Below are 16,593 nucleotides of genomic sequence, written 5' to 3' on the forward strand. Positions count from 1 at the left end.
ATCCTTCATGAATGGTTTGGTGGTGTTCTCCAAGTCATGAATGAGTTCTTGCTCTTTTAGTTCCCAGGAAAACTCATTGCTAAAAAGAACCTGGCCTCTCCCTCCTCTCTCTCTTGCCTCCTCTCTTGACATGTGATCTGCACATGTCAAGAGTAGACTTTTCCTGAGTCCCATGCCAGAGCGGATGCTGGCACTATGCATTTTGCACAGCCTGCAGAACATGAGCCAAATCAACCTGTTTTCTTTCTAAATTATCCAGCTTGGGATATTTCTTTATAGCAACATAAACGGACTAAGACATGTGTGTCCCAGCAAGCTTAAATACACTATGTCAGGGTTTCCCAGTGTGGAGGTCCTGTACCATTGCAGAGACACAAGCTAATTGTATTTGATACAAGAATAAACATATTTTATGAGATATAAATTCATCTTATGTGCATTGGGGTGTTGGGGCAGGGGGAGGGAACAACCAGCACACAAAGTCTGTGATTCCATGAATGTGATTGTTTGGAAAAGGCCTTTTTTAAGTAAATTTAAAGTTTGTATTTAATGAAAAACATTAATAATAATGCAGGTGGTACATCTCTGGGGTAGTTTTTCACCTACTGAGATTCAGGAAGGACCACAATGCTGTATACTAGTGGCCACCACAGAATCTTAGCCTGAGAGGCATGTTAGTGGCAGCCCACAGAGCAGGACTCCCTTCTCCAACCTGCCTTGACAAATGGATTCTACCGAGAGTTCAATCTCCGTCAATGTAGGAGAAATGCTGGGGGAGAGACTTTTCCATCACAGACAAATCCTTATTGAAGGATTGACAATGCTTTTTTTAAGAAAAAAAAAATTAAAAATAAGCCAAATTACCCTAAAGCAGGAGCCAAGCTTGACAAATATCAGGTCCAAGGGAAAAACAGCAAAAGATTTCATTTCGGAAGTTGTAACTTCAAAGAGTAACAATAATAATCCAATGATTCAAATTCATAGAATGTTTGCTTCAGAACACTTCTGAGCAACTTAGAAAGAATATCCACAGTGCCCAATTGTCCATGAATAGAATAGCCCTTGCCTCTTCCTTTAAACATCTCTACTTTGTTTTTTCCTGAACGTATCCCCCAGCACACATACACACACACACACACACACACACACACACACACACACGTTTTGCATATGTGCCATACGTGCTGTCGCTGAGGGGCTCTGAGGACAGCAAGAACAATGGGCTCTTTCCTGTTTATCCCCAGCAGGCCCCATAGTCACGAGGCTCTCCCCACCTGTATATTTTTCCACACTGCTGTCAGTGTGAGCCTCCTTTAAAACACTTCCAGGGGATCATAAGGTCAAGAGATTGAGACCATCCTGGCCAACATGGTGAAACCCCGTCTCTACCAAAAATACAAACATTAGCTGGACGTGGTGGCACGTGCCTGTAGTCCCAGCTACTTGGGAAGCTGAGGCAGGAGAATCACTCGAACCCAGGAGGCAGAAGTTACAGTGAGCCGAGATCCCACCACTGCACTCCAGCCTGGCAACAGAGCAAGACTCCATCTCAAAAAAAAAAAAAAATTACTTATGTATGCCCACAAGGAAACTTTTGATGGATTTTTGTTACCCAAAGGGCAAAGTTACTCATCTAGTCACTGAACATTTATTAAATGTGTAGCATTTGCCAGACAATGCTAAGTAGCCTCCTCACTGCTTACACCTACTTGGTAAAGGGTAAGTATCAGTGTAGAAGTGACTAGGAGTTGAGTAGAGCTTGATGCCTAAGAGGCTACTGGGCACTTGTTGAGAATATTCTTCTTGTTCTTACCTTCCTGGAAAATTTCTATGCAACTTTTCAAGAACAATCCATCTGTCCTATGACATCTTTTTGAATTCATCAGATTATGTGTTTTTATCTTTCCCAACAATATATTAACCACTCAAAACTAAGAACTTTGCATTCTCATCTATATATTCCAGTACCTAGAATATAGTAAGCATGAACTTATTTCCTGAATATGTAAAGTGCTAAAAGAATATAATGCAATCCAAAACTCAACAAATACTTTAGTAACTAAATATTGTGTGGGGTTAGTCCTTCCTGTCATATAATCACACCAATTTTTGAAGTAATCATATTTGCCCAGGTAAAATTCAAAAATGAGGTCAGGGGTTGAGCTCAGGATAGACATAAAAATGGGATCAAAGGAAGAGCCATGAGTTTGGAAAAAGCAAACACACTCAATCAGAAGGGATGTGTTAAACACTTACACAAGGGACTGTACTGAAGTACATCTTCTGAGGATGTAGCAGTTCAGTCATTCGGACATTCATTCAAACATTAAATGATGCTTTATGGAATGTTCACTAATTATAATTACTTCAATATTGTGTTCAATAGACTATTAGGAAACTTCCAATTCATTTGTTCCATTAAAAGAAAAACTGTAGACAAATTAAATTTACAGAGTTTAATAGAGCAAAAAACAATTCGTGAATCAGGCAGCCACTAGAACCAGAAGTTCAGAGCAACTACAGGGCTACCACATGATCCAATAACATTAAGGGACAGACAAAAGAAGGTGACCTATGGGAAACGGAAGCAAGGTACAGAAATACCCAGATTATTTATAGCCCGGTGTTTGCCTTATTTGAAACTGGTGCGAACAGTTGGCTGCCTGTAATTGGCTGAAACTTGGCTACTTGTTACAGAAGAGGAGCTTACAGGCTGTTTACACATCAAGTTAGGTTACAGCTCACTATGTATGCAAAAACCATTAAGCCAAATTTAAAATACAAAGGAAGGTAGCTTTGAACCAAACTTAACGTACTTAACTTAACCAAACTTAACACTTTATTAATTCATTCATTTAATGTTTGATCACGTACCTACTTTGAGTTTTGATCTAGATGCTGGAAATAGAGGTGACGCAGACAGATGAGGTCCCTACTATTAATACCTTGGAGTTCACATAATCTTACGAGTAGCTGTGAACAGATATCTAAACAAGACCAGTATCTAAAACCAGACAGAAGGTGTGGTGGAGTGGAGAAGGGAAGAAAGAAGAAGGGAAGGGAAATACTCGATGACCATAAGCACTATGCACAGAATTGAAATAGAGAAAGCGAAAGGGAGTGACTGGTAGCTATTTTTCATGGATCATCAAGGAGGGGCTCGCTAAGGTCTGAGTGACAATAAGGAGCAGCCAAGGGTGATCCTAAGCATTCCAGGGAATACCAAGCACAGGACTGTAATTCCTAAAATAAAAATAAAAAGCACAATTTAACAACAAAACATACACAAGAGAAAAACATCAAGTTGCTTCCATTTCTAATGACCAGCCAAGCTTGGTGGCTCAGGTCTGTAATCCTACCACTTTGGGAGACCAAGGCAGGCAGATCACTTGAGGTCAGGAGTTCAAGACCAGCCTGGCCAACATGGCAAAACCCCTGTCTGTACTAAAAATACAAAAATTAACTGGGCATGGTGGTGCATGCCTATAATCCCAGCTACTCAGGAAGCTGAGGCAGGAGAATGCCTGGAACTCAAGAGGCGGAGGTTGCAGTGAGCCAAAATCACACCACTGCACTCCAGCCTGGGTGACGGAGTGAGACTCTGTCAAAAAAAAATTCTTTTTGGTGACTATAATTTCAGACTTCATTTGAAATTCCGAATTAAAACTATCACTGCTTAGTGATGTAAAATTTTTAATTGAAAAAAAAATCTACAAAGAGCATTGTAAAACAATGAAAAAAAAAGGGTAAAGAATATTTTATGTTACTTAAAGTAACCTAGTCTGGCCAAAATATGCTACCTTGAAAGGAAACCATAACTTAAACCTTGAAATGTTTATTTCCCTACCATTCTCTCAATCTGCAAAAAGTTGAAACTTCCTTTTGGACTGATTACCAGCAGGCTACTGAAATCCTGATCCAAGACTAAAGTGAACAATTACAAATCCTAGCCAAGTATGTAGAACCCCAGGCTTTCTTCATAGATGAGGACATCTGGTGAGCTTACATTGTCTCATCAATCATCACAACATCTATTAGGCTACAAAAATCATGATAAAGTTTCCAATTCCATAAACAGATAATCAGAAGCACTGAATAGCCAAGTTAATGGTTGACTTATGATCACTGATTAACGCATTGGCAAATCCTTGAAGAAAATCCAGGCACTGAGCCACAACCCTCTATTTCACCCTATATATTCCACAGCTTTGCTCTGAATACAAATAAGACTGCATTAGACATAACTCCAGTGTGCTCCACTCCTTGCTTTGTTCTAAGCAAAATGTTGTACAAATGGGATAGTGAGGGTTACAGAGAGTCGTGTCTATGTTGTTCTTTCACCATTCTGGACATTTTGGTGCAATAAAATCGATTAAACTGAAATGCCACAGGATCTCTGTAGCTCAGTTTCATCTGTTTTTAACAACCTCCATTCATATAAGTCATTTTCTTTCAAATGTAGGAAAACAAGATTGGGTTAACTTCAAAGGAACTTAAAGTAGTAAATGCAGAGTGCTGAATTTCTTATTACAAACAAGCTATAAAGCTAGACCATGAGTGATGGTGGACTTGGGAATACAAAGCTGGAAACTGGAGGGTGAGAAATTAAAAGCAAGATCAGTAACAACTTGGAAATTAGTTAAACTCAAGATGTTCAGAAACTTGGGTAGAAAGGCTGAGAGTACAATCATCGGTCCACAGAAACATGGGTCCCAAAAGTCGAAAGAACATGAGTCAAACCCTGTGGATTAGTCATAAGTTGAGGACATCATGAATTCCGGAGCATCAGAAATCCAAACAGCACACCCTAGTACTAGCAACAAGGAGTCTTGGAAATGGAGGTGAAAGCTATCTCAAACAGTTTCATAAATATGTTCCATAGGAACAGTTGTCTCATTGTTTATATTTTGTCTTAAAATAAGAACTTGAGAATTTTTGCTACAAGGTGACAAAATGAATGCACATTTACTTAGTTCCTCTGCCAGAAACTCACTGAAATGAGTAACAACCACCAAAAACAGAGCCAGATAATCATCACCCATGGTGAAACTAGAGAATGGTGAAAATGACATAAAAGACACCATAATGAATATCTATTCATGCCAAAATTCAGGCCCAGTTAAAGAAAGATGCGTGGAAACCAACATCTGACTCCACGCCCCGTAGGAAGAATGTAAATTTCCCTTACAAAAAGCAAGAGTCCTAAAATGCCCACACCAAAATTCTATGGATGTGAAAATGGCAGCAGGAGTTGTGAACAGTCAGTTGGACGAGCTACAAGGATCAACTCATCAAATATTTATTGAACAACTGTACATGCTAAGAGGAGTAACTGCAAGACAGGGAAATGAAATCATGCTTATTTTTTTCTGTCTCACTATTCATTAAAAATCCTTGAGATGAAGAGAGACAATAAGTGGAAGCCTATACATCTGCTTGGCTAAATTAAATGAACTCTAATCAGCAAACAAAAGGTCTTGAATGTGAGTCCCAGGGTTCTCACTCACCCAGACTCCTGCCAGAGTGAACCACAGACCTAAAGTGGGAAATGCACAGAAGCTGAGGGATGATGGGTGATGGGCCATCATATGTAATTAGAAAGAATGTGAAGACACTACACCTACAATAAGACTCCTTATTTTGTCCCTCTGTCCCTCAAACTCATGAAGGACTAAACAGAGTGTAACTTTCCACCTTAGAGTCTGGTAGCACAATTTTAAAGTTTGCAAATCTATATGGAGAGGAATACATTCAAGGGAAAGACAATTCCACTCTCCACTTCTTGAGTAAATAATAGGCCAGACAGAAGAGAAGTGCTTGCGTTCAAACACACAGAATTAATAAGAGGAAGTTTCAAACACGGCACCTGTGCACAGTTCATACCAAAACAAAAACATAAAGAAAAAAAAAAGAGGAGGAGAGAAAAAAAAAAAAAGACGCCACTAAACAAATAGGAGATAAAGACTATATATTGGAAGAACAGTTATTCCAAGAACAATGGCTCGTAATACATAACTCGTTTATAGATTAGAACTTCTCAAAGTATTGGAAAAATCAGAGAGGATACAGACTTTACAAAAATTGACATAGAAGAAGAGATTCATATTCATGAGATCAATTAAGAGGTAAGACAATAGAAGAAAAGAAAAAAATAAGATTAATAAAAACATTACATTGTGAAAACCACAATGGTAGCAATAAGAAGTCAAAATTAGCAAAAATAGTGATATGAAGGACTGGGTAGAGGAAAAACAGAATGCAAAAGGAAAAGTAAAATGTATAAAACTGATTAGAGATAAAGATGATAGGCTTGAAATAAAGATAATGGACATCTAATATCTGAATTGCAGTCCTAGAGAAAAAAGTAGTGTCCGTGAAAAGGAAAAAAAAAATCTAAAGTGATAATAGAAAACCATTTTGCTGAAATAAAAGAAGATAGGAATGCACAGATTGAAAGGGCTCACACTATAGAAGTAAAACTATTAGCAAACCATTGAAGTAGAAACATAGTCAAGCTATTGAATGTCAAAGAAGTCTATAAGTAATTAAACAGAAGAAACAATCTACAAAAGAAGAAAAAATCAAGCTAAACTCATACTTTTCAGCAATATTAAATGCCAGAAGACAATGGAATAATGTCTATGGATTGAGGAGAAAAAATACAATATTAACTTTGAGAATTGTAGTGTTCAGCTTTTGTGGTCTATCCTGTAATCAATCTTTGTAAATATTCCATGAACTCTTTTAAAAAGACAAAAAGTGCTCTCTAAAGTGGAACATTTAGAATGAGTGAGTATTATAATACATAGTAAAGGAAATATTAATATAATTTTTAATAGAAATAGCACAAAACAAATTTTCTGATTATAATCAGTGCAATAAAATTAGAAATCCAAAACAGAGGTAGGAATTAAAAACCCAGATCCTTGGAAATTTTTGAGACAGATTCCTCTATACAACTTGTGGGTCAAAGTGGGAATCAAAGTGCAACAGCACAGGAATTAGAAACCATTAGCATGAAGGAAACACTTACTAAAACCTAAGTGGAAAACTAACAGAGCAGGCAAAGAAAATCTATGGCCTGAAACACTTACATGTTACTAAACAGATATGAATAAAACAACCGGGACATCTGAGTTGGAAAAATTAAAAAGTATGCATAAAAACAAAATTTAAATCAATTTTAAATGAATGGATACACTCAATAATATGAATGAATTAAAAAATATTTGTTGGGCCAGGTGCAGTGGCTCATCTCTGTTATCCTGGCACTTTGGGAGGCCTTGGTGGGTGGATCGCCTGAGCTCAGAAGTTTGAGACCAGCCTGGGCAACATGGTGAAACCACATCTCTACTAAAATACAAAAAAAAATTAGCCAGGCATGGTAGCACACCCCTGTAGGCCCAGTTACTCAGGAGGCTGAGGCAGGAGAATTGCTTGAACCCAGGAGGTAGAGGTTGCAATGAAACAAGATCGCACCACTGCACCCCAACCTCAGTAACTGAGACTCGGTCTCAAAAAAAAAAAAAAAAGTTGAGCAAAAGAAGCCAGACACCCCCACCCACATTATAATATAACGTAATTCCACTTATTAGAAGCTTAAGAACGGTCCATGCTAATTTATGGCCATAGAAATCAGCAGAGGGATTATCTTTTAGGGTGGGGTTCAATGGTATTAATAGGAAAAAGGCACAAAGGAACTTTCTGGAAGTAATGAAGAGCTCTATAACTTGACCTAGGTGATTATTGTAAGGGTAAACGTGAAGGTAAAAATTCATTAGGCTCCACACTTAAGCAGTGTGCATGTTACGTTGCTAAATGATACTGCAACTTGAGGAAACACTTTTAATTAAAAAAATAGTAATTAATGAATTGGAAAACAAAAAAGACGTGATTGATAAATACAAGGTGGGGGTGGGATGGGGGGATAAATAAACTAAATATACCACTGCACTACTAAAGATCCGTAAAAAAAGATAAAACACATACACAAATTTAAGAAAGAGAAAGGTAAATGATAACTGATAGAAGGAAAAGTAAGATAATTTTAAAGTACGTATATTTTCTCTCTAAAGATGTCAAAACCCTCAAAACATTTAAAATAAATAAATAAAACAAAAACATGAAATTCCAAACAAGAATTTCCGTGTATGTGTTTGAATAAACACATACACAAACAAGTCAAACAAGCAAGAACTCAAATTTCCGCCATAAACTTCCAGAAGAGGCAAAATGGTGGTACGGTGTGGCATGATGCAGTAGGACCTTTAGTCCATATCACAAGAGGTGCGAGGGAGTCAGATGCAAGATAGGTTGAGAAGTCACACTAATAGCCCCAATTCACAGAGAAGCGAACTGAGTGACTGAGAAGAAGACATTCCCTGGAAAGACTTGAACAAACTAATTCTGAGGGGAAGAAGCCCTGGCCAACTTTCTCTAGGCTCCCAGTGAGGTGGGAGGAAGGCAGCTACCGTCTCCACAAGCCAGGTGAAGCACAGAGAAAGAAGGTATATTTATTACTTCCACCTAGACTTAATTATCCCCAGCGAGGAACAAGGACTCAGCAGTGTTGAAAACAGATGAGAAAATTAATGAAATGAGATCGTCTGAGAAAACAGTAAGCCAGGGGAGAGAGGGAACATTGCAAGGCCCCAGGCAAGTTCGCTTCACCCACTCACACCCCACCAAAGGCCAGAAAACAAGTAGTACCTAAGGTTGCCAGATTTTGCTAATAAAATCACAAGATGTCCAGTTCCATTTGGGCACACTTATACTAAAACAGGATTCATTGTTTTTCTGAAATTCAATTTTAACTCACACTAATAGCCTCAATTCACAGAGAAGTGGACTGAGTGACTGCAAGACGACAGTATCATGACAGGGTATCTGTCTACCCTAATAAGACCAGAAGCAGAAAGATAGCCTTATTGTTTCCCGTTTGTGATCACAGAGAGTGGGAAAGGCTTTGGGGAATAGAGGGCTGGATAAAAATGTGGATACAGGGGGTCCTCCTCTCTTACAGAACCTCTAAAATATCGTTAGAAAATAATAAAATGAGATAAACTTTAAAACGGGATGGCCTAATAATAAAATAAAATAAAATAAAACTTAAAAACAGGATGGCCTTAGACCACTCCACAGAAATATTCACTACCAGAAGATATTAACAATATATGCAAAGTTCTGAGGGAATGTGAAAATCAAGAACCTATCCAGAAAGAGGCGGATTAATTATAATGTTCTCAACATAAAAGAACTCAGGGAGTTCAGCACCCACAAGACTTTCTTGCAAATTCCCCTGAACAGGGCAAACAAGGCAACTGAGATGAATAAAGAAGACTTGTTAAAAGGATGACGGGTAAGTATTGAAAATATTAAATTATGGTAATACAGCTAAAGCAAACTGGAAATTATGAGTAAATAATAGAAATTGGCCAGGCGTGGTGGCTCAAGCCTGTAATCCCAGCACTTTGGGAGGCCGAGAGGGGCGGATCACGAGGTCAGGAGATCGAGACCATCCTGGCTAACACGGTGAAACCCCGTCTCTACTAAAAAATACGAAAAACTAGCCGGGCGTGATGGCGGGCGCCTGTAGTCCCAGCTACTTGGGAAGCTGAGGCAGGAGAATGGCGTAAACCCGGGAGGCAGAGCTTGCAGTGAGCTGAGATCCAGCCACTGCACTCCAGCCTGTGCGACAGAGCGAGACTCCGTCTCAAAAAAAAAAAAAAAAGAATAGAAATTAAACAAAATAAATATAACTTAAAACAACATAAAGCTAATTTTAAAAATGAGGTAAAAAGAAATTATTTAAATGTTATAATTCCAGCTATAAGTTGAGTAAAAAGTAAGTAAAAGTAAATGTAATAAATCAAACCCTCCTTTCATCATGCCCTTGTTTTTCTTGAACAATATAGGGATCTTTCAGAAATTAATACTTTACACAAACAAAACTTCACCTAAATTTCTAAATTGCCACAATTTCAGTTATTTCAGTTATTTATTTTCATTTTGGTAAAATTAATTTTGTTACTTTTTATTTAAAATAAATATTAACAAAATTTAAAAATAAAAATAGAATTTAGTTTGACTCCATGTTTGCAAAATTCATTCCATCTAATGTTCTACTTGTTCAATCAACAAATGTCATTACTTGAGCACTTACTATGTTCCAGGAACAGTTTTTCATACACACACACACAGAAAAACAATACACACACATCAAAAAATATCTGGTATGTCCATCTAATAGTAATGACAGTTATTTTTGAATGATAGAATTTAGAATGTTTCTCTTTTCTTTTTCTTTCAAACTTGAATTACTTATAAGAAACAGTAATCATTTTTATAAAAACAATACATTATCAAAGAAAATGGAGAAAAAAACACTTAATTTTTAAAAGCCAGCAAATCATATATCAAAACCTGAAAAGAAATGCACCAAAAAGAAATACCATGCAAATTTCATTTATAAATATTAGAAAAAAACACAATGAAAATATAAACTAAGAATGTTAGAGAGTATAGTGAAAGAATTACACACTACAACAAAATAGCTTCATTCCAAGAATGACAAAATAGTCAATACATATTAACAGATTCATCACAGTAAGCATGAAGAAGATAAAATCATATAGTCTTCCTGTGAGATACTAAAAGACATTTTACAAAATGCATTATCTTTTATGGCCTAATCACCGCTCAAAGATCTCAGTACCATCACCTTGAGGTTTAAGTTCCAACATATGAATTTTGGAGGTATACACGCATTCAAACCATAGATCGTTAGAAGTGAGAAAGATCAAGTACAAGAAAGTCGGGATGATGGCTTTCCCTTTCCGTTTCACTCGATGCAAACTGCAATGTCCCAGTGTCCCTATTGTGATCTACAAGGCCCTATATGCCCTGCGCTTCCATCCCCATTAACACTGTGACTTGTCTCCTGCTACCCTTCCTTCCATTTCTCTGTGAGTCAGAATCACCTCCTTGCTCCTCCTTAAACCTGTCAGGGACATTTGTATCTCACATTCCTTTCGCTTGCTACCTTGGCCCAGAATTTCCTTCCCAAGTCACCATCGCATTACAGATGTCACTACCATATCTAAAGTTGTCCCACTACACCCCAACACTACCTATCCCCCTTCTTTGCTTTACTCCATTACATTTATCACAATCTAATGTATACATCTTACTTAAACATAGACAGCTGTTTTCTTGCTTATTCTTTATCTCTCCCAGTAGCACATAAGTTCCTGAGAGCCATGATTTTTGTTTCTTTTGTTTAGTGCTATAATCCCAGTAACTACAACAGTGCTTTGCACATAGTAGGTGATCAACAAATATTTGCTGAGTGAATGGAGGAGAGATGAGTAAGGGAGAGTGAACAAAGAAATACACAGAGCCCCAAAGGCTTTGCTGAAACTGGGGAAGACCTAGCTTAATTTCAAAATAAGATAATATCCTTTTAATGAAATGTATACTTTCACACAAAAGTTTAGCATCCTTCAAAATATCCTATTTTTGAAAAATATGTCCATTAAAAATGAAGAAATTTCTATATGACATTTAAAAACCTCCCCAGGAATGTTTAATTTTAGCTATTTCACTCTCAGTCCTCATCCACCTCTCTGAGCCATGCTTTAAAAATACTTTTCCCAAGAGCCTCATGTAGTTTTAAATGAAATATACAAGTTCCAATAAGAATTAGAACTGCAAGCAAAATCTAAACTTAGAGTGTAGAAGTTTTTATTTTAGTTGTTAAAGTATACATCCAATATCATTTTTTTTAAATACAGGTTTGCCTAATCCATCCAGTCTAACATGAGGAGATATCCAAAGAATATTCAAATATAGATTTATAAGATTAAATAACCTAATGAATTTGTTTTAAAATTCAAGGCTGTTCCCAAGCAAGAGAAAAAATGTGGTAGATTCACATATGGAAAATATGCAAAAGAGACCACAGTTTAAAGTTTAATGATAGTTATCTTCCAGTGTTCTCATAACTGCATGTACGTTAAAAGCTGATCCACATGTTTAAGAGCAACACAGAAATAACCTACCTTTTCCTCATTAGAAGAATGGATAAACTGTAGGCTTTTCATGCAATGGAATAATATGCACCAGCTAAAAATGAAAGAACTGAAAAGCTAAAACACAATTTTCCTCTTCTCATTCCCTTCTTTTCCTCTCCTCCACTCCTCTTCACTCCCTTCATTTTCTTCTCTAATCCCCACCCTTCTCCTGCTTTTCCCTCCCTTCATTTCCCTTCCAACCCCTTCCCTACTTTTGGATCGCATCCCTTCATTCCCTTCTTGGACTATTCAGTGTAAAAGTCATCAAGTGACACAAAGCAGAATGCCCATCTACCCCTCACACTAGTGATAGGAGTCCACACTGTTAGGCATAGGGTGTCAGATCCTGAGCAGGGCAAGGAGCGCTTCAGCCCAGTAGATTCCTATTGATCTTCAAATTCCAATCCAGAAGTCACCTCCTCCAGTAAGTCTTCCTTCATGAACCAAACACAAGAAGAATGAATATTCCCTGAACTCCCAAGACATTCTGCACTTGCCTCTAATCATGCACTTTTATTAAAGTGAGTTAAGCTGGTTCTTTCTGCTGCTGAATGGTGAATGCTTCAAGAATAGTTAACATACAGAATACATTTATATCTTCAGATCCTATAATGTTTTTAATTTGTGAAATGGAGTTGAATAAGAGAGGAGAAGTTGTGGGGGAAGCATGGTATATGCTTACCACATGGTTTATGTGAAATTTTTCCAACTTGTAACTCATGTAATTATACAATATTCAATATACTTTCTCAAATTACTTGTATCTCCAGGCAATTATTTGCCCCACTGGACCTTGTGCCCTCAGTAGAGAATCACAGTACAAGAGAGCCTTAGTAACAGGGTGTGGGCTTGGAGGGCTGTCACCTGAACCCATTCCACCCCAGTCACCTCGGAAACCAGCAGATTCTCTGGAAAGACAGAAGTTATCATTATAACAAAAAAAGAGCATCTCATTAAGTCTTCTAACTCCTTAAAAACTGAGCAATCTGCCACAACTAACCCTAAGTGATCAGGGAAGTAACCATTCCTTTTCAGTATCAGTAACAGTTCCCTGGTTTTAAGCAATCCAAACTAACTCTGGATATTTCAGCCATAGAAGAAAAGCTAATCCATTAAACCCAGGAAGGACAGAAATCAGAGTGGCCCAACGGATCACTGTTAAAAACACACAGACAATCTTCTTGAGGCAATTCCATTGGAATAACAACTTCCTTCCAACAATGTGTCCCTCCCATCAAGGTGCAAATTTCCTAGAGACTGAGTCAGCTAGCCCTAGTTTGGGGCATGAGGGACATCCACAGGCCATGTATGTAAGACACTGCTATTGACAATCCCACTAGACCACATGGAAGAGGGAGGCATAGCTCCCCACAGGGAAAAAAAACAATGAGATGAAGAAAATGAGAACTGGATGAGCAAAAACAGTTGTCTACTGCAACCCTTCTGTTCTGAGCAGACTGCTACAATGATGCAGCGGTATGAGGACTAAGAGAATTTGTGACTAGAGCCTCCTAGGGAATCGACACCAGAGGAAGGGATTTCCAAGCAGCACACTGGCCCCAGGAGACTATCAGCCTAGATAAACAGAGTTCCAGAGCAAAGCAGCAATGTCTCCTCACATGGAAGGCATTTGGCAGCAACTGCGTGGCATGGAGTAGCCCAGGAGCAGAAAGGAGCAAAAGGGCTTATCTGTGAGAACACGGAAGACTTCTTCTGAGAACTCTAAGAAATACATAAAAAGCAGAAAGCTTTAAAAGTGGGCTGAGGTCCACCTGTGAGTCAGGCAAGAGCCAATGAGCTCATGAAATTCAGGAACTACTGTTGAGGCATGTTTGACCAGGAAGACGTCAAGTATCTCTCAGTTTTTTTGTTTTTTTGTTTTTTTTCTGTTCAAGAACAGAGAGGAAAGGGAACTTGATTCCAATGTCACACTTATTTATCCATGGCTCTCATAATAGGGCATTGTATCTAATAAGTCAAGTAGTTCTCCATATCCAAAAGATTTAGATATTTAAGCACAACTGACTCCGTGAAGAGAGCTGCCTCATTCCACGTCTCTCCCTCCTAAAGTATGAAGAAATAAAAATCAGATAATTCTCAAATTGAGAATCTCTCCTCACCCATACCGCCTATGAATACAATTTTTCAAAGACATGCTATGTTCGTAAGTCAACTCAAAAGGATAAATAAATGGGTGGAGACTGCTATGAATCACCCACTAACCTCACATTCTTATCTTTCTTCAGCTGAAACTAGGCCTCATAAAACTAAGAAACTAGGCCTCATATAGAAAAAAAAAAAATTAACACCAGGTGGCTCTGGATAGGGTCCCACCCTGCCTCGGTAGGGTCCCACCCTGATAGGGTCCCACCCTGCCAATTCCGGGAAACAACCTCATGGGGTCCCACCCTGCCAATTCCGGGGGTCCCACCCTGCCTCGAAGTTCCTGGAATCAGCAACTCCAAGAAAAAAACCTCATAAGGTCCTGCTCTAACCAATTAGAACAAGACACCTTGCTCAGGCCATAGCTAGACCCAATTACCACGCGCCTAAAGCTTTGTTTGAATTTCGCGCCTTAAGCTGTGTTTGAACTTGTGTTTGCCTATATAAACAACCTGTAACAAGCACTCGGGGTCCCAGGGCCAACTTAGAGCTTGGGACCCTAGCGCGCTAGTAATAAATAACTCTCTGCTGTGAATCTCGTGTCGGTGATCCTTCGCAGCGACCCCTGCCCAGGAAGGAATCGACAGTTCGATTCCAACACAGCCATGCCCCTGTGTGTCCGGAATTGGTGGGTTCTTCCTCTCACTGACTTCAAGAATGAAGCCGCGGACCCTCACGGTGAGTGTTACAGTTCCTAAAGATGGTGTGTCTGGAGTTTGTTCCTTCAGATGTTCCGACGTGTTCGGAGTTTCTTCCTTCTAGAGGGTTCGTGGTCTCGCTGGCTTCAGCAGTGAAGCTGCAGACCTTCAGGGGGAGTGTTACAGCTCTTAAGGCTGAGCGTCTGGAGCTGCATTCCTCCTGGTGGGTTTGTGGTTTTGCAGGCCAGGCGGGGCCCGGGGGAACGCTTTGGCATGGGGGCGAGGGGGGCGCACCAGTATGGCGGGCTGCAGGTCCCAAGCCCTGCCCCACAGGGAGGCGGTTGAGGCCCAGTGAGAATTTGAGCGCAGCGTGGGTGGGCTGGCAGTGCTGGGGGACCTGGAACACCCTCTGCAGCTGCTGGCCTGGGTGCTAAGGACCTCACTGCTCGGGGCTGCTCCGAGTGCCCGGCCCGCCCAGCCCGCGCCCACCCGGAACTCACGCTGGCCCCCAGCGCGCCAGGCGCAGCCCCGGTTCCCACCCACGCCTCTCCCTCTACACCTCCAGGCAAGCAGGGGAAGCCGGCGCCAGCCTCTGCTAGCCAAGAGAGGGGCTCCCACAGTGCAGTGGCGGGCTGGAGGGCTCCTCAAGCGCGCCAGAGTGGACACCAAGGGCAAGGAGGCGCTGAGAGCAAGGGCTGCTAGCACGTTGTCACCTCTCACATACACACATTTTCCTATCTGCAAAACTTAGGATGATTATCTACAGTAGGATGAAGACAGAAAAAACATTTAAAATATAAAAACTGCAAACAGGAAATGAATGAAAAGCAAGAGGTCACCACACGTGCATACATACACATAAACTCGGTTTGCCAAAATCATGGAGGTGTTGGTCACTGGGTTAGAGGATAATGGAATAAACAACCTCAGGTCTTTTCTGAACATCAGTTAATTTAGCTTCCTTTTCCTTGTCACCTGGGACCTTCCTGAATCTCCATGTGGCTGACCCCTAGCAAAACAGCCCCTACTGGGCAAGCTATCTAGGGCAGTACTGCCAAAGAAGGCTTCCCTCCACTGCTTTATTATTCAAGTCCTATCTTATTTTTAGAATGCATAGTAAATAACATTCTCAAATTGCAGAGGAGAGGTTGTTCCAAATGAGCCATTGGCAAAGGAATGATCCATTGTTTCTTACTTCCGCCCCAGAACATTTAGGTAGACCAGTTAGAGAATGTGCTTAACATGGCTGTTTCTATAATTAGTCATATCATATACCAACAACCCGTCAAACGTAACAGAATGTGAACGTTTCTGAGCACTGTTTAATACTAGCTCCATGTTACTGAGAGGATCACATTAACTTCTAAAAATATTCCTCTATTTGATACTGACTTTACTTAATTAGGAATCTTTTGTTCTGGTGAAGACCTTAAACTCCATTTCAACTCTATATTTAGGTTTCACTGTTTACACAAACTTAGATTCTATGTTTGGGGCAGCTAAATATTTGCCATAAGATTATCTCTGCAGATCAGAATCTCATTTTTCCAGGCTTTAAAAAGATCACAGCTTCCAACATGAATACTTAAGGAAGTTCAGTTCTCAAGCCTTCTAGATATCACCCTGTGGAACCCTTGAGAACCAAGAAAAGCCAATTTAAAAAATGAAACTTGGAATGTAAATCACATAGAAACCTAAGGGTTTCCTCATTCAGAGTTAAA

Source organism: Macaca mulatta, chromosome 13 (assembly GCF_049350105.2).
Source record: "Macaca mulatta isolate MMU2019108-1 chromosome 13, T2T-MMU8v2.0, whole genome shotgun sequence".
NCBI lineage: Eukaryota > Metazoa > Chordata > Mammalia > Primates > Cercopithecidae > Macaca > Macaca mulatta.